We start from the raw sequence: 21978 nt of genomic DNA, 5'->3' as shown, positions 1-21978 counted from the left end.
AAATCACTCCAGTAATTTTTTCTAAAGGATACATTCACATATGGTTGAGGGGATCCTGGAAGATAACTGGATTAGCAGGCATTTGGGCCTGTGCACAACGTGCACAGAGACATCTGGTCCATGCCAGCCCATCTACCTACCCATTGCATCTGTCATTTCTAGGTGGGCTATGAAGGCAAGGAAGATTATTACAGGCAATATAGCCACAACACAATTACTGGACCAATAAAACATGATATATTTTTTAAAATATGTCTTCAATGATTTCAGAGAGAGGAAGGGAGAGGGGGAGAGAGAGAAACAGCAATGATGAGAGAGTCGCTGACCAGCTGCCTCCTGCACACCCCCCACTGGGGATCGAGCCTGCAACCTGGGCATGTGCCCTGACCGGGAATCAAACCTCTATCTCCTGGATCCTAGGTCAATGCTCAACCACTGAGCCACGCCCGGCTGGGCACATGATAGCATTTTTATATATTAATCATGTAAACCAGAAGTATAAATAAATATTATGGGCTATCTGAACCCAAGGACATTTTATAAGCGTGGACGTTTTGGACAGGAACAAATATCAAGGGCCTTTGGACAAATGTCTCCATGGATGTTTTAGACAGGACCAAATGTCCTGCAAGAAATAATTAGGGTACATGTGTCAAGACATTAAAATGTTCAATAAACTCTAACCCAATAAAGGGGTATTTACCAAAAAGAAATAATCCAAAAGCAGGTTAAAAAAAAAAAAAAGTTATGTATGCAGAAAGATGCTTAACTGTGGTATACTGGTTAAGAGCCAGGCTCCAAAGTCAGTCTAGTAAGATTCACTTATGGGCTATGAAACATGAGGAAAGTTTCTTAACCTCTCTGCTTCCATGTTTATATACATTTTTAAAAGGTACCCAAAAAGGGGACAATAAAAGTACCTATTTCAAGAGGGTTCATCAAGGTTAAGTGAGTTAATATATGTTAAAACACTCAGGACACAGTATGCCTTCTGCAAAGGTGTGAGCAGTTATTTAAAAATACTAAGCATCGCCCGGCTGGGCGTGGCTCAGCAGTTGAGTGTCGGTCAACCTAGGATCCAGGAGATCGAGGTTCCATTCCAGGTCAGGGCACATGCCCGGGTTGAGGGCTCAATCTCCAAAGACTCTCTCATCACTGATGTTTCTATCTCTCTCTCCCTCTCCTTTCCTCTCTCTGAAATCAATAAAGATATAAAAAAAAATTTTTTTAAATAAAATAAAAATACTAAGTATCACCCAGCTTGGAGTGCTCAGCGGTTGAGCATCGACCTAAGATCCAGGAGATCAAGGTTCCATTCCAGGTCAGGGCACATTCCAGGGTTTCGGGCTCAATCCCCAGTTGGGGGCATGCAGGAGGCAGCCGATCAATGACGGCTCTCTCATCATTGATGCTTCTATCTCTCTTTCTCCCTCTCCCTTCCTCTCTCTGAAATCAATAAACATATTTTTTAAAAAATACTAAGCATCAATTATATGTCAGGCACTGTCCTAGGCAGTTGGAATATATCAATGAACAAAATAGACAAATAACCTTGCCCTGTTGCAGCTTCCATGCTAACAGTAGGAGACAATAAACAATATACGTAATAAGTAAATTATGGGAGTATAAAGCTATGAGGGGAAAAGAAACACAGAAAAGAATCACGGAATGGCAAGTGCCAGGGTGGTAAAGGTTGGAATGCAGCTTGTTGAAAAGGTGACATTTGAGCCAAGATTTGAAGGAGGAGTCAAGCAGGTGGTATCAGGAGTAAGCACATTGCAGCCATGGGGAAGCCAACATAGTGGCCCCAGGTGGAAACATGCCTGGCACAAGAGCAATAGCAAGGGTGATTAGAGCAGACAAGCAAGGGACGAGTAGGAAAGAGGTTTGAGGGACCAACTCACGTAGGCTCAGGAGACAAATGTGCTGTAAGCAAGCTGGGGAGCCGCTGCAGGGTTCGAGGGAGGCTAACATGACTGTCATACATTTGGAAAGGATCACTCTGGCTACTGTGCTGAGAATAGAGTACAGGGGACCTCTCCGTAGGAAGCTATTTGTGATGGAAGTGTTAGAAAAGCCTTGTCTTTCAGCATGAGAAATTGGTTTTGGATTCAGTTAACCTTCTAGCTCTGTTCCCCAGGAAACCAAACAGGCGGAATGTCAGCTGTGTTACCAGGCAACACTGCTATGGTAAAAATGACCCACTGGTAAGTTGCTTGGGGCTGAGAGGAACTACCAATACCTGGTGAGTGGCTCTAAGGTTGCGCTTGGGGTGGTAACTCCTGCAACTGGGAATGTACCTTGTAGGGATCCTGGGAGCTATGCTCATGGGTTGTTATACAAGGTAACAGCTTTTGTAGAACATGGGGCCCCTAAGCCAGGTTAGCTACAGACCCATCATGTGAGCCTCATCACTCACACCTAAGCTTCACCTGGAAAGAGAGGAGGGCGACAGAGAATAGTTCTGGCTGCTCTCTTTGTGAGCTGCTGCAAGGACACCCACCAAAGGGAACATACTGATGCTTCCCTGCTGGTGAGCTGTGTTTTCTGTCCCGCACCCTCTCAAGTGAAGCTGATGTGTAACGTGGCCTACGGCAATCCACAGGTCTGTCTAGTTGAGAACTAAGAAAATGCCCTGGGAAGGCACTGCTCTATCGCAGGAACCAGGCAAGAAACGGCAGTGGCTTAGACAGGATGGCAGTGGAGTGAATAGGAAAAAAAGAGTAAGATTATAAATAAAATTTGAAGGGGAGCTTATAGGATCTTCTTGTGAACAGAATGTGAATTGTGAAAGAAAGAGTCAAGTTAGGGATAATAACAAGATTTTTAGCCTTTGCAACTGGAAAAATTGGAGTGGAAAATTCAGAGGGAAGACTGAATATCAGGAGTTCGGTTTTAGACAAAGTGGAGTCATTCATGATCTCACTTTCTCCTCAATGACCCAACACTGACACAGCAACTCCAAGAGCCACGAGCTCACATGACAACGTCTAAAAGAAGCGGTATACCTTCATAAACTGAAGAAAACCAGAGTCCCAGTGACTTCCCTTATGAGTCACTATGCCTAAACCAATCACTAACGCAACTGACTTCAGGTGAAGCACCATTTACAAACTGCAGCCTTTGGGTTGGTTGGAGGGGGGGCCCAGGAAGCATGAGCACTAAATAACCTGAACAAAAGTGGGCTTCTGTTAGCAAGGAGAGAGAAATGACCAACAGGTGCAGTGTCTGTCAAAGGTACTGTCAAGGGTACTGGATGAACCATCCACATCAATGTTAAAAATAATCAGAAGTGAGACCAGTAATAAAGTTCAGGCACAAAATAAGACAGGGAGCCAGGTGATACAGGAGAGGAAGCAGCCTACTCTCTGTCCCATGAAGAAAACATATAGACAAATCCTGTGAAATTTTACAACCTCCGAAAGATTCTAAATGATCTGCGGAAAAAACAAGAAGTAAAAATCTGTCTAAAACCAGAAACTCTCATTGTAGCAGAGAAATGTCTCAAAATTTTTTCCAGAGTGAAAGAATTTTGACCTAGACTCTCATATCCAAATGCTCAAGCAAGTGAAAAGACAGAATAGAGACATTATCAGACATGTAAGGACACATTACTTGAGGATCTCTAGCAAACAAGTATGGAAACCTAATAAAGTAGATGTGAGAACACAAGAGACAGTGGAAGTGATCCAAGAGTGAAATGAAAAAGGACTCCCAGGATGGCAGCTGTGCAGCAGGACTAGACAATAACTCATCCTATTAAAACAGAAAATTACTGAGCTCCACGAGAGGAAGAAAGGAATGGATTCTGTTCAAAAGACAGAATAACTAAGAAGCTGGCTTAATGACAGGAATGTGATGTTTCTTTCTCAATAGAAAAAGGAAGCTATGTAACAGAAAACTCCAGTAGAATGCTGCTGATCACCTTTCCTCCCTTATTGCTAGAGGAATCTAGACTGTTTTTTAAAGGTATCAAGTGAGATTCGTATTAGAGAAGTAGCCCTTCCCCAAGACCCATGGGATGAGTCACTACAGGTCTGAACTAAGCCCCGAAGTCCCATTCTCCTCTGCCAGCCACTGTTCCTGTTCCATCATGGTCAAGCAATTCAGCTCAAGCCAATGGGACACAGGAAAGTCATCTGGGGAGCTCCTTGAAAGATTTTCCTCCAAGATAAAAAAAAAAAAAAAAAAAGAGAGAGAGAGATCTAGGGCGGGGTGATTTCTGTAAAAAGAGTTACTGGGCAATTGGTGAACTGGAATATGGACTGTACATTAGATATTAGTATTGTGCTAGAAATAGAGACGCACCACTCACATCCAAAAGACAACCAGGTATGAAGAGCATGGTTATGCTGTTAGCTTCACCGAAGTTGGCTTCAGCTTTCAAAGGAGGGTTCTGTAACATAACTGAGAAAGGCAACGTACAGGATTTCTGCCCAACACAGACTTTTCTGCCCAACACAGACCTCCTCTAACAGCCAATCTTGACTCCAGATCTGCACCTTGTGCTGGCAGACAGGGTGTCCTCACAATCGGACAGCCCCACATGCCAAATCCTGCCTCTTTTTAATTTTGTGGAATCCTAATTCCGGTTGAGAATCTGCTTCCTAAAGATCTCAACCTGTGGCAATTAACAATGTTAAATTTCCTGAATTTAATCATTGTTCCATAATCACATGAGTCCTTTTCTTAGGTGATATGTGGCGAAACTGAAAAAGTCATTATCTCTGGAACTTTCTCTCAAAAGAGTCACCAAAATAAAAACAATACCTATAGATCTAGGTATACAAAGAAAGGGATAGACAAATATAGAAAAAAAAAATTTTTTTTTAATATATTTTATCGATTTCAGAGAGCAGGAGAGGGAGGGAGAAACATCAGTGATGAGGGTCACTGATGGGCTGCCTCCTACATGCCCCATGCTAGGGATGGAGCCTGCAACCCACGCATGTGCCCTGACCGGGAATCGAAGCGCTATCTCCTGGATCCTAGGTCAATGCTCAACTGCTGAGCTATGCCAGCCGGGCTAGCAAAATTTTTATAACTGATGAATCTAGGTGAAATTTAGCCAAGAATTCACATTCCTATTCTCACAACTTTTTTGTTTTAAAATTTTTCAAACATGTTTTAAAACAAGAAAGATGAAAAAGCAGCAGCGCCCATTCTATCCCCTTCTTCCTGCCATCGAGAAAAAGATGCTTGGAGCTAAGTAGCCACTGACAATAAGAGAAAGATCAGGACAAACACATGTGTCACCTGTGGTTGGACATTCTGTAAAATGCTGCCAAAAACAACCAAAATAATACACCAGGAAAAACAAAAAAGCTATTCAAGGAAGTGATGGTTCAAATGTGAATAATATATGTATGACATGACTTTGAGCAACTGATGGACGACAGGAAGAGAGACTCCATTTGTCTTTGCTACTAAGAACATCACGGTTCTATTGGCACGGGGTCATGACACGAGTGTGCAGAGACGGAAACGTAACCATAACTCACCACTCCACTCTGCGATGGCATCTGCACGATAATTAAAAAGCAGAGGAACAAGAGAAGAACAAAGCACCAAAGGCCTCACTAAGGTTACAGAACAGAATGTGACTGCTTTCAACCTGGTCGGTACACAGGCCCAGCGGACAGAGGCTGGGAGCTGCAGGGGGAGGCGCAAGGGAGAAGGGGCAGCAGCAGAGACGGGGCTCCAGCTTTGAATCCCGAAAGACTCAAACCTCCTCTGAACGCATTTCACTTGGCTCATTTTTTAAGTTTTAAAGAGATGTAACTCACACACCATGAAATTCACCAATTTATTCACCATTTTAATTAGGTTATCTGTCTTGTTACTGAGTTGTAAGAGTTCTTTATACAGGGTAGGGCAAAAGTAGGTTTACAGTTGTATGTGAAAAAGTTTGTTTTTGTATCACTGTTTATTAATTATTGTATTATTTTCCAAACGAAAAACTGTAAACCTACTTTTGCCAAACCCTGTATATTGTCGATAAAAGTTCCTTATCAGACACGATTTGCAAGTATTTTCTCCCATTTTGCGGGTTTTTTTTCACTTGCTCAATGGTGTCCTTTGAGGCACAAAAGTTTTTAATTTTGATGAGGTCCAATATGTCTATATTTTGTTGCTTGCGGTTTTAGGAGCATATCTAAAGCTTTGCCCAACCCAAAGTCACTAAGATTTAGTCATATTTTCTTCTAAGAAGTTTATCATTTTAGCTGTAACATTTAGGTCTATGATCCATTTTTAGTTAATTTTTGTGGATGGTGGAAAAAGGGGTTCAAATTCCTTCTTTTATATGGGCCTCTCCAGGTGTCTCAGCACCATCTGCTGAAAAGACTATCCTTTCCCTGTTGAACCACCTTGTCACCCATGTAAAAAATTTGATCATAGGGTTTATTTCTGGACTCTCAATGCTAGTCAACTGATTTATATGTACTGATCCTTTTTCAATTAAGTTTAAATCCACATAATACAAAAAATTAACCATTTTAAAGTGTACAATTTAGTATATTCATGTTTTGCAACCAACATCTCTATCTAGTTCCAAAATACTTTCAGCCCCCCAAAAAAACCCGTACCCATTAAGCAGTCACACTCCCCATTCCCCATGCCCCTGGGAACCACTAATTGGATTCATGCCTCTATAGATTTACCTGTCCTGGATATTTCATATCGATGGAATCATACAATATGTGATCCTTTGTGTTCAGCTTCCTTCATTTAGCATAATGTTTTTGAGGTTCACACACTTTGTAGCATTTATCAGGACTTCATTCACTTTTATGGTTATCCATTCATCAGCTAATGTACATTTGTGTTGTTTCTGCCCTTTGGCTAATATAAACTGCTATGTAAGTGCTGCTGTGAATATTCCCGTTTTCAGTTCTTTTAGGTACATACGTAAATGTGGAATATTTGGGTCACATTGTAATTCCAGGTTTAACTATTTGAGGAACTACCAAACTGTTTTCCAGAGCAGTAGCCTCATTCCACATTCCTACCAACAACATACAAGGGCTCCAATTTCTCCACATCCTCGCCAGCACTTATTTTTGTCTTCTGACTCATTTTCAAATTTGACATCCAGAATTTAATACAATACTCCAATGCAGTCTAGCCAGTACAGAATAAAGACTAACACCTTTCCTCTTCTGAATCTCCTCCTATTAGTCCAAACTATGATTCTATGAAGACTTTCTGGTAGTCATGTTACATTTTATATCCATATTGGGTTTATTACAGTAATTAAATACCTAAGTAGTTTGGATTCAACCACATCTCCCTCACTCCTACAATTACACAGCTGTTTTCTGAACTCCATACCCCCCAAACTCCATTAAGTTACCATGTTAGCCTTGGCCCACCATTTCGGTCAGAGATATTAATTTTGAAAGTTAAGCTTAAATTTTTCATTTCATCCAATATCTTGATGAACAATACTACCAGGGTTTTCATTCACATCAATACAAGAATATGGACAGTGGCCTTAAGTTTGTGACTAGAAATTTTTCTCCAGTTGTCATCAATTCATTTTTCATTAATTTTTGGAGGTGCTACTCAACCAATCACATTTCCACCAAATTTTATGGTCATCCAGACCACATTTTCCCCCCTTGTTAACAGAGAAAACTGTTATAAAGTATCTGGCTAAAATCCAATTATAATGTATCTTTTGAATTCTCTTTTCCCAGTCTATAATTCTATCTAAAAAGAAGTACAGTTAGTCTAACATTTTGGTCTTTACTGAGCGCATGTAACACTTTCCTTTAAAAATATAGTCATAGTCAATGTTTTTAGCACATAAAACACAATCAACTCAGATCATACTAGGTTGCTAATCATACTTTGAGATTTTTAGCAACAATAAACGTAAAACAATGGAAAAACAATATGTAGCACTCAAGGTAAAACAGGGAACAGGTACGCCCTGTGTTATACTTCAGATTATCAAGACAAATGTGTTGTCAATTTACTGTAAATTGATGTTTTTAAAATTCTACAAGAGTCCTCAACCATATAAAGCTCAATAGGAAAAAAAGTTTTCCACCTGTGTTCACAAAAGAAAATAATTAAACTAGTAAACTTTAAGAAGTTTTGTGTTTCTACTAACATAGATTATTTTATTGAAACCAATTTCCCTAGTTCTTTTAAGAGCATATTGCTAGACCAAATATCTCTTTTACACAGCCTTCCCAGGCTGTTCAGTTTAAGTAGCCTCTCTTTGCCTTTTCATACCTACTACCATCTACTACCGCTTGTTAACTGGTAATTTGCGTACTGTCTACAATAGAACCCTGCAGAAAACACTCTTACTCTTTTCTAACTTCATCACAACCAACACAGTACAGTGCTTATAAAAAGGTAATTCACATAATTTCGTATAATATTTATAAACCTATAGAGAATTTAAAGTCAAGTAAAAATGATCTGGTAAATGTGAAGACACTTGAGGATCCCGGTTCTCCAGGGTGACTGCAGTGCGGTAACTAAAGGAAGAGCAGGGCTCCCCAAGCGAGGCAGCTCTGCATGTTTCAAGGCGGTGGGCAAAGAGGCAGGAGAGACACAGAAGGTGCGGGAAAATGTGGGAAGAGGAAGATTCCGGGGCTAAAGGGAAGTAAAGGACGTCTTTCTTTCTGAAAAGGGAGAACTGGGTACAGAGAGACCTGCTAAAGCAGACATGGGTTAAGTTCAGCGGGTTGCTGAGAGAGAGAGCGTTTAGCTCCTAGCAGGTGTTCGTGAGTGCTGTATCAGTTTCCTGTCGCTGTGGCGACAGACTACCACAAACTTAGTGGCTCAACATCACAAATTCATTATCTTACAGTACTGGAAGTCAGAAGTCCAAAATAGTTCTCACCGAGATAAAATCAAAGTGTTGGCAGATCTGCACTCCCTTCTGGAGGCTCTATGGAGAATCCACGCTTGCCTTATGGGTTTGTGCGGAGGCTGCCCGCGTCTCCTGGCTCCCCGCCAGCCTGCCTTCAAAGCCCGCAACCGCGGCGATTCCCTTCCACGAGGCCCACCACCTCTCCGGTTCCGACTCTTCTGCCTCCTGCTTCTTTTAAGTACAGTATCCTTGTGATTACATTAGGCCCAGCTGAGAATCCAGGCTACTCTCCCTATTTTAAAGTCAGCTGATTAGCAATCTTACTTTCATCTGAAACCACACTCCCTTTTGCTGTAACACAAGATTCAAAGGTTCCATGGATTAAGATGTGGACACCTTTGGGGAGGTCATTACTCTGCCTGCCTCAAACACTAGTCTATGTTTCATTTATGTATTTAATCCCTACAACAATTCTATGAGGGGCATCATCTTTTACTCATTTTATACATGAGGACTCTGAGGCTACCCAAGGCACTTCTAGAGACTTTAAATAACTTAATCCAAACTGCCAGGCTTATAGGAGATACTATTATAAATGTTTGTGGAACTGAACCAGTACAACCAGGATTCAGATAGCACAGCCTGTTTCTAAAGCTCTCCGCGTGTGTGTGTGTGTGTGTGTGTGTGTGTGTGTGTGTGTTGGAATGAAGGGAAATGTACAAAAAGACTTTTCTTGCAACCTAATTCAACCAATACCATCTCTCCTCTTATTTTATATTAGAGATCTCTAGCCATGATTCTGCTTAAAGAAAGTATTTTAAATCTCTACATTCCACGCTACATTCCATTTAGGCTTTAGTGTAGGAGAAGAGATCATGTGTTAAGAAACAAGGCGAGCCCTGGCCAGTGTGGCTCAGTTGGCTGAGCATCATCCCTCACTCAAGAAGGTCACTGGTTCGATTCCCAGTCAGGGCACATGCCCAAGTTGGGGGCTTGATCCCCAGTATGAGGGCATGCAGGGGAGACAGCCAATTGATATTTCTCTCTCTCTCTTTCTCTCTCCCCCCTCTCCCTTCCTAAAAAAATTAAAAAATAAAAAAGGCTAAAATTATGTGAAAAGGTGACATACTAGATGTGAAAATCCAATGCATTGATGTATCTCTGAATCCCCTTACCAATTTTGAATTACAGAATTTAAATTTGTATATTTCTTCCCAATTTGTACAATTTTAGGCTCCATATTTGAACATATAAATTACTTTATAAACTATTTCAAGCATTCAGATATATTCCCCAAGGTAGAATATATTGAGTTAGAGACTATCAACATTTCAATGTCCTTTTTTTTTTTTCAATCTTCACCCAAGAATAATTTTTCCACTGATTTTGAGAGAGTGGAGGGAGGAGGGGGGGAGAGAGAGAGAGAGAAACATCAAGGTGAGATAAACACATCTGAGAGGCACACCAACTGGTTGCCTCCCACACTTGGGATGGAACTTGCAACAGAGATACATGCCCTTGACTGGGAATCGAACCAGAGACCCTTCAGTTTGACGCTCTAACTACCGAGCCACACCAGCCAGGGCAACATTTTAATATCCTGACACATATAACTCTATTTCTCAGGATCCCATCAACAATATGGGAACGTATTTTTATGATTGTTGGGGTGGTATGATTTCCAGGTATCCCTTCTCATGTAATAATGTTCTCTTGAGAAATTCCTTGGACCTTCCCTAAACAATCATTGTTATTCCCTAACAATGATTGTCTTTTTATGTCCTGAAAAAGGCTAGAGGCACAGAATGGAGATCAGGGAAGGGGCCTGTGAAGACAGCAGAAGCCTTGGAGTTAAGTGGTTGACAAGTGTCACGATGAACTTATACCTCCAGAGAAGCTGTTCTCATTTCCTGGATTATGGCCTCTGCTTTGAGAATCTCACAAACCTACGGACTTCTCACTAGAAAAATGCACATGAACATATACTTGAATGTTTTCATACAGCTTTTTTTATTGGATTTTATTTTATTTTAATATATTTTTATTGATTTCAGAGAGAGGAAAGGAGGGATAGAGAAACAGAAACATCAATGATGAAAGGGAATCATTGATCAGCTGCCTCCTGCATGCCCCCTGCTGAGGATCGAGTCAAAACCTGGGCACATGCCCTGACAGGAATCGAACCGGGATCTCTGGGATTATAGGTCAATGCTCAACCACTGAGCCAGCTGGGCATTTTATTGAATTTTAAATCAATTCCCAACACAGATCATATAAAAACCAGTCTTTGCAAGAATATCTGTATGTCTCATTTTTGGTTTTGTGCCAAAGTTTGCTACACCCTGGAATAAAATCCAAAGTATGCAATAAAACAAACCAAATAATTATTTTTGACAAGTAGATACCAAAGTGGTGATGACTGCTGGCTGTACAGCCTCTGGCACCGAAGCACAGTTACAGGAAAACACCCACCTCTTGCATTAATCCCCCAGGAGGGCTGGGAAACAGGTGTTAGAAGGCTCAGGGCCCTGCAGGGAAGAACAATGCTGACTGGATTCAATGAGTGTTTCCCAAAACACTGACATTTTATACTTGTATATATTTATACAGGAAAAGATACAGTTTCAGAAACTGGGGGATATTAAGATAAATTTTAAATATTTGGGGGGATCATACCAGACCTACCATGCTCCTACTATTTAATCATTTAAAATGTATTATGTTCAGAGTGGAGGACCTGCATCCTTCAGAGGCAGGGTGATCAAGCCCATGGGATAAAAAGAAAACACTAGAAGGTTATTCATGTGTGTTATCGTAAATTTGAAATCTGAGCTTCCTAATATTCGATAGGTGAGGCTGACAACACCACCCTCTGGTCCTGCGTCAGGCAACGTCAGTCTCGTGGCATTTATGTGAAGCACGCTGGATACCACGAATTGGCTCACTTGACCCCCAGTCGCCTATGGGCAATCTGAAAAGCACTTTTTTAGTTGTTTAGGGGTAAAGCACAGTTATGGAAATACAAGATTTATCCACAGCATCATTTCAGTCGACTGCAGCTTCTTGGGCAACAAGAAGTGTGTGGCAGTGGCAGTGGCAGTGGCAGTGGCAGCTCCTTGATGGGACATCCTAATCCTGGACTGCAGCTATGGCTGTCCTGCAGCTTCCAGGGACCTGGGAGCAAGTGCAGCAGACGTGGCACAAACTCCGGATTCCAGCAGAGCTCTGGGGGTGCCCTCTGAGGTCCCCTTGTGAGTGACCTCTGTACTGCCACCCAAAACCCTGCTGTTAGGCCCCGTCAAGAATGATGTAAGCACCTAATACCCTGTATTAAATCTCTTCTGGCTTAAACTACTCGGAAGGGTTTCTGTTTGTGGCACTGACTACACACATGCTATCTCCTGAAGGAGAGGTGGCAGTTTCACATCCTGGAGGAGCCATTTGTGACGTCCTCACTTGTTTGTTCATTTTCGATATACGGCAACGTCCTGCAGCTTACACAGACCCAATTAAGTATACTGGCAGATCTCATTCGAATTATGCCACTTGTTAACAAACTTTTAAGAGATTTTTGAGCCCTAGCTGGTTTGGCTCAGTGGTTAAAGCATCAGCCAGTGGACTGAAGGTCCTGGGTTCGATTCCAGCCAAGGGCATGTAGCTCGTTTGCAGGTTCAATCCTTGGCCCTGGTCAGGTCACATGCGGGAGGCAACCAATTGATGTGTCTCTCTCACATCAATGTTTCTCTCTCTCTCCCTCTCTCCCCCCTCTCCCTTCCATTCTCTCTGAAAAGCAATGGAAAAAATATCCTTGAGTGAGGATTAAAAATATTTTTTGTTTGAGAGAAAAAAAGGGTATTAAACTGTAGTAAAGCAAAACACAAGCAAGCAATAAGAAAATGGTAGAACTGACAACTGTCTGTTACCAATATCAGGGCTTTATCAAAACTGTAAGGTAAGAAAGTGATTATTCTGTAAAACATTAAATTATAAAACTTTTATGATAAAATGTAGGAAAAAAATCTTTGAGACCTAGAACTAGGTGGAGAGTCCACAGACATGACACCAAAAGAAGAATTCATCCAAGGAAAAAAGTACTAAATGCAGTGCATGAAAACTTAAAACATTTTGCTCTATAAAAGACCCTGTTAACTAGGATGAAAAGACAAGCAAGCCACAGATGGAAAAAAGATTTTTTACCAACCATCTATCAGACAAAGGACTTTTATCTAGAATATATAAAGAACTCTCAAAACTCAACTATGAAAAACAATCCAATTTGCTCATTAGGGAAACAATTAATTTGCCCATTACGGAAAAGCAAATTAAAAACACAATGAGATATCACTATACAACTATTCGAATGACTAAAATTTTTTAAATAGTGAAAATACCAATTCTGGCAAGCATATGGAGAAACTGTGTCTTTCATACATTGCCAGTGGGAATATACAGCCCCTCTGGAAAATAGGCAGTTTCATATCAAACTAAACATGCTTACAATACAACCCAGCAACTGCACTCTTGTGAATTTATCCCAGAGAAAGGAAAACTTTTGTTCACAAAAACCTATGTGACTTTATCCCTAACAGCCCAATACGAACTCGTATGTTCTTCAACAGATGAGTAGTTAAACTGTGTACTGTGGTACGTCCATACAACGAAAACTACCCAGCAATAAAAGGAAATGAACTACTGATGTATACGACAACTTAAATGGTTTTCTAGGGCACTGTGCTGAGTGATTCAAAAGGTTACAAACTATGATTCCATTTATGTAACAGACTCAAAACGTCACAAATATAGAGATGAAGAAGAAATTAGTCGTTGCCGGGAAATAGGAATGGGAAGGGTGGGAAAGTAAGGGACCTTGAGCTGCACAAGGGAGTTTCTTGGCAGTGAAAGAACAGTACTATACCTTGATTGTGGTAGTGATTAAATGAATCCACACATGAAATGTTATCAAACTGCACAGAACCACACACACACAAATGAGTGCATTGAAAACTGTAAAATCTGAATATGGCTACTTACCAGTACTGTACCAATGTCGGTTTCCTGGTTGAACATCATGTCATGTAAGATATTAAAACCAGGAGTGCTGAATGAAGGCTACACAGGACTCCCTATACTATTTCTGTAACTTCCCATGAGTCTACAATTATTTCAAAATAAAAAGTCATTGAAGCAATGACATTCAATCATACTTATTCTAAAAATGACTAATATTTTAAGTGGAATCAAAAGCATGGAAATAATGCATTCTAAAATGTTTTTCATCTTTATCTCATTTCTGTTAGTTTCTTATTATGTACATAATATGCAGTAGTTTACAACAAACTTACACATATTAAAAATGCAGATACGATTTTTTATACTTCTGGGTATAACATAAAATTTCTGCAGATCTCTGTTATAGAGGCTAAAGAAATCTAAGATTCTACCTATTCCTTAAACTTTTTTAAAAAATATGTCTTTATTGATTTCAGAGAGGGGAAGGGAGAGGAAAAAAGAGAGAAACATTAATGATGAGAGAGTCGTCATTGATCAGCTGCCTCCTGCACACCCCTGACTGGGGATCGAGCCTGCAACCTGGGCATGTGCCCTGACTGGGAATCAAACCGTGATCTCCCAGATCCTCAGCCACTGAGCTTGCTCAGCCACTGAGCCACGCCTGGCTGGGCTACCCCTTAAACTTTTTACTTGGGTAAGCATATTCTAGAACAAGAAAAACACTAGGACTGGGAATCAAAATAACTCAATTCTGTCCACATCTTAAGTCACAATCTCATTTCTCATCTACAAAATATAAGAGCTGTATCAGATTATTTCCAAGGCCATCCAGCTCTAAAAAACATAACTCCATGAATTCCACAACAGGAAAAAGTGAAACCACCATAAAGAAACCGACAACTAAAACTCTAGCCAGTATTTACTGAGAGTATACTAAGGGCTCAGTACTGCCAGGAATATTAAATACAAGACATAGATCTAAGTTGTTATGAACACAAACATAGAAAAGGAAATCTATGAAGATAACTTTACCTCAAAGAAAATAGATTAATTACTGAAAGACATAGTTTAATATAAATATCTAAATAACATTTTACACATATCCTCACAGTTCTTTAAGGTCTCTAATTTCTGCTCATGGAAGTAGTTATATTAGGTTCTGTTTTACAACAAGTATCCTGGTGTACAAGCGTGGGGTGGTGATGGGTCTTGCAAGAAGTGGAATATCAAGACATGAGAAAAAGAATTATTCTCCATCCACTTGAGTTAGACTTAAGACAGAATTAAGAGGTCTATTATTTAGGGGAAGTTAAACATCTGCACCACCCTGTTATGCCACCTTCTGCTATCCAGAAATAGCACCTCCCTGAAACATAGTCCAAAACCAGGAAAGAGACAAGAGTCCTCTAAGCAATAAAAACCAACATAACAAGGTCCTACCACTAATGTTCCACGCACAGGAAGTCCCTTGGCTCCACACACAGAGCCTTCCGTCATTTTCATCCACCATTCAACAAGTGTGGTTATGGGTGCTAGTCTCATAGCGCACTGAAAATATTAAATCAGAAAGGCAAGGAAACATCTACAGACAGGTGTGATGAGAGCAAAGAAAGAGATACAGTCAACAGTAAAGTAATAAGCAAGTGAATCCCAAAAACCAGATATGATTTAGAAAGGAATGGTTTCACCAACAACTCAACAAAAAATATTGGTTTGTTGATATTGCTGACTGAGAAGACTAATGACTGGAGGTTCTTTGGCAAAGACACATAAATGGAACCACCAAAGTTAATTATTTTTTACCAGTATAATCCATCTTAAGTTTTTAAAGGGAGAGCAAAACCAAAACCTGCATTTAAATTATCTTTTCAGCATTCTTCAGTATTGAACTAAATTATATCACATCTGATTACCACGAAATAGAGACATACCAAAAAATAACACATAACAAAATAAAGAAAAACAAGGAGCCCTGAGAAGTTGAAATAATACGTTGAAATTCATTCAGGCAACAAAGCATACATGCAATTCTTTGTTTAAAGATTTTTTTTCTCCAAGGAGAGGAAGGGAGAGGGAGAGAGAGAGAAACATCAAAGAGGGAAATATCAATCGGCTGCCTCCCTACCCTGGAATCAAACCGCCAACCCTAGTGCACTGGATAATGCCCAGAACTGGCAAACAAGCAGAGATAAAATGTAGATTCGTGGTTACCTAGGGCTAGGGAGGGAGAATGGGAATGGGATGGGGTGATGAAAAGTTCTAAAATTGATCGTGGTGGTGGTGCTCAGTTCTAGAATATACTAAAAACCACTGAACATTGTGAATACTATTGATTACAGTATTTTGAGTTTAAAAGAATATGTTACTACTCTATAGGCAAAATATGAATTATCTGCCAGAATACAAATACAGCCTCCTAAGGGCGGTCTTTGAAATAGACGATCCCTGTAGGGTATATGGAAAGACACACCAATGTTTGTAGAATTCCAGAAATATTCTGCCACAGGGGAATAGCAGAGTTTAAAAAAATAATTTTAAAAATTAAAAATCTAGTGCTTACACATTTAATATAACAGACTCCACGGGACCCAACCCACCTCCCGGGGAAGCCCAGGTTTGGCCGCTAGGATCCTTTGGAAGAAGCTGTGGAAAACAATAAACAAGAGTGACTAATAAATTCACCTAAGCCGGCCTTTGTTCTCCCTCTTTGACCCACTGGCACCATTATGTCTATTTAAGGGTCATACTCAGTAGAGTTCACAGACTGTGGGGGGACAGACTTGACCTCACCTTCTACGCCTAGGGCGGTGCACAAATAAAGTGGTTCGACTCCCAATAAGAATGTGCTGGATGAATGGAGACTCCTCAGCTCACTGGGCCACCTGGTTGTGCTCGCAGCTGGGCTTTCTGTTTAGGAACCTCTAGGAGACCTTTTTCCCCTGCGGGCCAGCCTTATGAAGCACTTGAACAATAGAAGCTTATCAAGCTTATCATCGACTTTGTCAGCCTGGATCGTAGCTCCCTTTTTATGAGCAACTTCCTGGTGGAGTACAGCCTCTGTACAGTCCCTCTTTGGCCACCTTGAGAAGTGCCTGTTGGCAGTAATTTCAAGGCTCTCTGGACTTGAGAAAAATCAAGAAATGAGAGGAGATTGTGCTTAGAGTACATACTCCAAGTGTATTTTAGGGTAAAGGCAGATCACCTGTTCAGGGACATAGGTTTTGATCAATTTTTAAATGATTACGGGGCCTACTTTTGAATACAAACATACCGTGGCAGCTTTATAACTCAAGGAAAGGTGGAAGAGCCAGATTACTGACCCTGGGAAAATTAATAACAAATAACTGTATAAAAACTGATTCCTTTTTTCCATTCCCAGTAACCACGACTTACTAATTAAAATTTTCAAGTATGACAGTTAAGGCAGTCTCCTATCTAAAGGTAATAATAATAAAAAACTAAAGATGGGGAGAAAACTAACAATAAGCAACAAACCACTACCAAGAGTTACCATGTGATAAAGGCCAGTGCTGTGGGAGGATTTTCAATTTATAAATTATACATTTCTTTCATATTAATATTTTTCAACAAGCATGCGATACTTTGATGGCAAGGAAAATAAAGATTTTTCCTTTAAACAAACATAAGTTCTCCCCACCCCCCAAAAAATGTATTTGAACTTGTATAAGCTTAAGGTTTTTATAGAATACTAGTGGTCTAATAAAACTGCCCAAGTACTTCAGACAACAGTAAAAAGGTGGGGTGGAGAGGGAGGGCCTCTAACTTTTGTTAATGGTCTTTACCAAAGTCCATAATGTAATGAAGAAATACACACATAACCATACTGTACGTCAGAGCAAGGCTTATGCTATAAACAGGTTTTACAGGAGCAAGAGGAAAGAGCAGTCGCTTATGATTAGGGGAACAAAAGGAAAGCTTGCAGACAAGGTGACATTTCATCTGGGATGATCCCTCTGGTGAGGTGACAATAGTTGAAACGCAGAGCACATCCTCTGACCCCCTAATATTTTATAGATAAAAATAGTTCAAGTAGAGAACACACACCCAGCCAACCCCCAAACATACTTTATTTTTATATTTATTTAAAAATACATAAAATGTGCCCGGCCAGCATGGCTCAGCAGTTGAGCATTGACCTAGGATCCAGGAGATCCCAGTTCGATTCCAGGTCAGGGCACATGCCCGGGTTGTGGGCTTGATCCCCAGTGGGGGGTGTGCAGGAGGCAGCCCATCAATTATTCTCTAATCATTGATGTTTCTCTCTCTTCTCTCCCTCTCCCTTCCTCTCTCGGAAATCAATAAAGATATACGAGAAAAAAAAAGAATATATAAAACAAACAGAGAGACCCACAGAAATAGAAAACAAGCTGATGGTCACCAAAGGAGAGGGGGTAGGAGTGGGGAGAATATCTGTTATACAAAGCAATGAAAACTTTCCAACCTCACCTAGGTTTCTTCTATTATTCCACTATTCCTTTACCACTTTAGCATCAATCCTATGTCGCTGTTACTCTACACCTGTCACTACACTGAAATACTCAGTCTTTTTCTTATGGATGATAATTTTACATGTTTCCATTAAACTGTATACCTGTGATAGTAATGAGTGCCATCCATTTCTACTGTATCTTCCCAAAATGCTCCATAAATATATGGGTACTCAACGGATGTTGACAGATTAAACCTAGTTTTAATAATTGTGACAATAAGCTATCACTGTCACAAAAGATGTCTGTGGAACAGATATTATAATAATAAACAATTAAATCACATTTTTGTACACAGAACAAAAAGGTTAATATACTACCCCCAGGCACTGAACCAATTGCTGTACTTTGGTTTAACTTGCTTAAAAAGGTGTATATTAAAAAATAAAAATAAAATAAGTCTCTCAAGCAGCCTATATAGAACAGTATCTTTTTCTGTCACAAAGACCTAAGACAACATATTTACTGGGTACTAGAAAGGCATTAGGTGACACAGTGAATTTGCACAGAAATGGAAGACAGTCTTAGTTCCCAAGGATCAAGAGACAGTTCACAACTCAAGAAATGTCTTGGCAATGTGTGTATATATATATAAGGCAATGTTTTGGTTTTTTGTTTTTTAATTCTCACCCAAGGATATTTTTTCCATTGCTTTTTGGAGAGAGAGAGACATTGATGTGAGAGAGACACATCAATTGGTTGCCTCCTGCACTCACCCGGATCCAGCCTGACAACGAGGTACATGCCTTTGACCAGAATGGAACAGGAGACCCTTCAGTCCTTGGACTGATGCTCTAACTACTGAGCAAAACCAGCTAGGGCAAGACAATTTTTTTTTAAATGTGAGAAGTTCACAAGAAAAATATGTTTTCCAGGAAACACAACCTAGATATTTCAAAGATAATTCTTTCTGAATGTTTTCTTTATATGTGCTCTTTTAAAAGTTCAAAAATTCTTTCCTGTATTGTTTAAATAAATTGGTAAGTAAACCAAGATAGAAATTTGGACGCTTGTTTTAATCTGCTTTCTCTTATGAAATGAAAAGGAAGATTATGCCTGGAAGCTTGCCTGCCATCTTGATCACCGAAGATGATGAATAAGGGGGGGGGGGGTAGGTGTAATAATGAGTGACTATCAAGACTACTACAACACAGGGAATGTAGTCAGTAATACTGCAAAAACTATGTATGAAATAAAAAATTAGACTTATCAGGATGATCACTTTGTAAGTTATATAAATGTTTAACGACTATATTGTACAACTGAAAATACTATATTGTAGGTCAACTGTAACTGAAAAATAAATTTAAAAGTTATTACAAAAGATCATGTTTTCATGTGTCTGCATTTCCTAAGTTCTGTGGGAAGAACAGAGTAACTCTCAAACATTATTATCTGAACCGCTTTTCAGTCTCCCAAGTAGAGTTTCTCCTTTGTTATTGCTGAGCCTGTGAACTTATGTTCCACATCACTCAGAAAGTTACTAAATAGTGCATTAATCAACACTTTGGGAAGTTGTGTTGCTTTAAAAACAAAAACAAAAAAACACTGGGCCAGGTGTTCTGACAAAATTCACTCTTCTACAGAAGTAATTTTACAAAATAACTCAGAATGGAAGAAGATTGATGGAATGTTATTTTTGATAATGAGTAGCAAAAAAAAAAAGACTACAGAATAACATACCCACTGCCACTTTGCTACTTTGTTTAAAGGGTTGTAACTTGCACATGCAAGTACTCTACAAAGTATGCACAAGAAGAAACTGTCAAAAATGAATGCTTACGAAAACATTCCTTTTCTAAATAAGGTCTTTAAGAAGGAATGTGCTGTTTCTAAATATGATTTCTTTAGCAAGTATTGGCAGGTACAGCATAGCACTAATGCTCAAGATAAAAAACATACTTATTTTATCCATAGTAAAAGTTGCTGTTACGAATAGTAATGCCTTTGAGAAGTTTACGGAAGGTATCTGCTAGGCAGAACAGCATTTTAGAAAGCTATTTCTATCAAAAATAGGTTTTTTCCTAATCTCCTAGACCCTTGCAACCTGGTTTTCTTTTTTCTTTTCCTTCTAAAAGAACCTCTGCAAGTAAGTCCAGGTAATACTTTACACAGTTCAAAGGTTAAGGCAAATTTGACTCTACATGAAGCTCTTGCCCTCACCAGCACCCCCCCTTTTTTTTCCCCAAGTTATCTTAACCTGAGAGTTTAATGCTCCCATATAGTTGCAAATACACTAGAGAAGACGATTTTAAGTGCCGAGCAAGAAACTAGGATGGGAAGGAGACCGAAAGCAATAAAGAATCACTTCGCCCTAGAAATCAGCCTCTCCAGGACGCAGGAAACGAGCTTACGCCCAAAGAACCTGCCGCCCAGAAGCCACAACTTCCATCAATCGGCAAAAAAAAAAAGTTGCAAGGAAGAACTCAGCGCCCAGACAGCCGGAGTGGGTGCGGACTGAGCGCAGCAAAGACACTCCGCAGGCCCGAACCACCCTCGGGCGGTGGCTGCGGCGCCGGTTGGGCCACTCCGGCTCCGGAAAGCTCTGGGTCTGGGGGTGCGCTGCCGGCCCGTAGCGACGCGGGCACAGCGCCCGCATCCGCACCCCTCCCTACCACAGCCAGCAGTGGGCGGAGAGACCAAAGGAAAAGAGGGACAATGCTGGGCCGGGCAGGCGGTTCCGCGCGCTCCACGGGTCTCCAGCACCCCTTCCGCCCCGGGCTGCCAGCTGCCGCGCCAAGTTTGCTCCTCGGCCCACCCTTCACGGCCGGGGCGGAGAAACGGTGGCCGCTGACCTCCCCCCGCCTCGCCACCACCGCCTTCCTCCCCGCCCGGCGGCTCCCAGAGTCCGCGAGGAGGCGGCGCGCGCGAGGGGAGGCGGGCGCGCGAAGGGAAGGGGGCGCGCACGAAGGGAGCCGGGCGCGCGGGGGAGCGAGGCGCGCGGCGCTCCCCGAGGACTCACTGCCGCTCCGGCGGGTTTTCGGTTGAGGCGGGGGCTGAGCTGCGGTTTAGTGTCCGTTATGAGTCTTGGCCGGGGCGGAGCAGCTTGCCAGCCATCCTGGCCCGCCTCCCCCTTGGCTTCCATCGGGCAGCCAGGCGAGGGCCGGCGACTTCGTCTCCCGCCAGGGCTGGGGCCGCTGGTCGGCGAGCATCCCGGCGCCTGCCCCTGGGGCTGGAAGAGAAAGTGAAATGAAGCGCCTTTCCCCAAGAAACACCTACCGGTCCCCAGTCCAAGTGCAGCTGCCTCCTCCAGCGCCGCTGGTCCCCGCCCTCCGGCCCCAGGCTCCGTTCTCTTGACAATGGCGCGTCCCCTTTAAGGGATAATCCGATCGGAACCGATCTGTGGTTAAACCTCCCTCCGACTCTGATTTTAACCGGATTCCTCGCTGCCCCGAGCCCGACGAGCGCTCGGCTGTGCCGCGAGCTCTTACCACCCCTTCCCCGCCCCGCCCACTCCCCTCACCTTGCTGATTGGCGAGAAACACTACAACAGGAACAGCAGCCTTGGCACCCCACTGGCCAGGCCAGCCGCCGCTCAGAGCTACCCCCGCCCCGCCCCGCCCCTCCCCCTCGGTTGGCCCTGTCTCTAATCACTCTCTGTCTTCTACTCTATCGTTGCTTTGGAGA

The 21978-nt window shown here is 41.5% G+C and overlaps 1 protein-coding gene across 1 annotated transcript in view; it reads right to left on the bottom strand.

Moving 5' to 3' along the window:
• FRYL (FRY like transcription coactivator) overlaps positions 1-21666 on the bottom strand; it is a 231489-nt gene extending 209823 nt beyond the window's left edge. Inside the window, exon 1 of the mRNA XM_016206964.2 lies at positions 21571-21666. The gene's annotated coding sequence lies outside the window, so the exon portion shown is untranslated. The remainder of the gene's footprint in view (positions 1-21570) is intronic.
• Between the last annotated feature and the right edge of the window lie 312 nt (positions 21667-21978).

This window comes from Miniopterus natalensis, chromosome 1 (assembly GCF_054644295.1).
Source record: "Miniopterus natalensis isolate mMinNat1 chromosome 1, mMinNat1.hap1, whole genome shotgun sequence".
NCBI lineage: Eukaryota > Metazoa > Chordata > Mammalia > Chiroptera > Miniopteridae > Miniopterus > Miniopterus natalensis.
The sequence above is the reverse complement of the archived record's forward strand: the minus strand, read 5'-3'. Positions and strand labels throughout refer to the sequence as shown.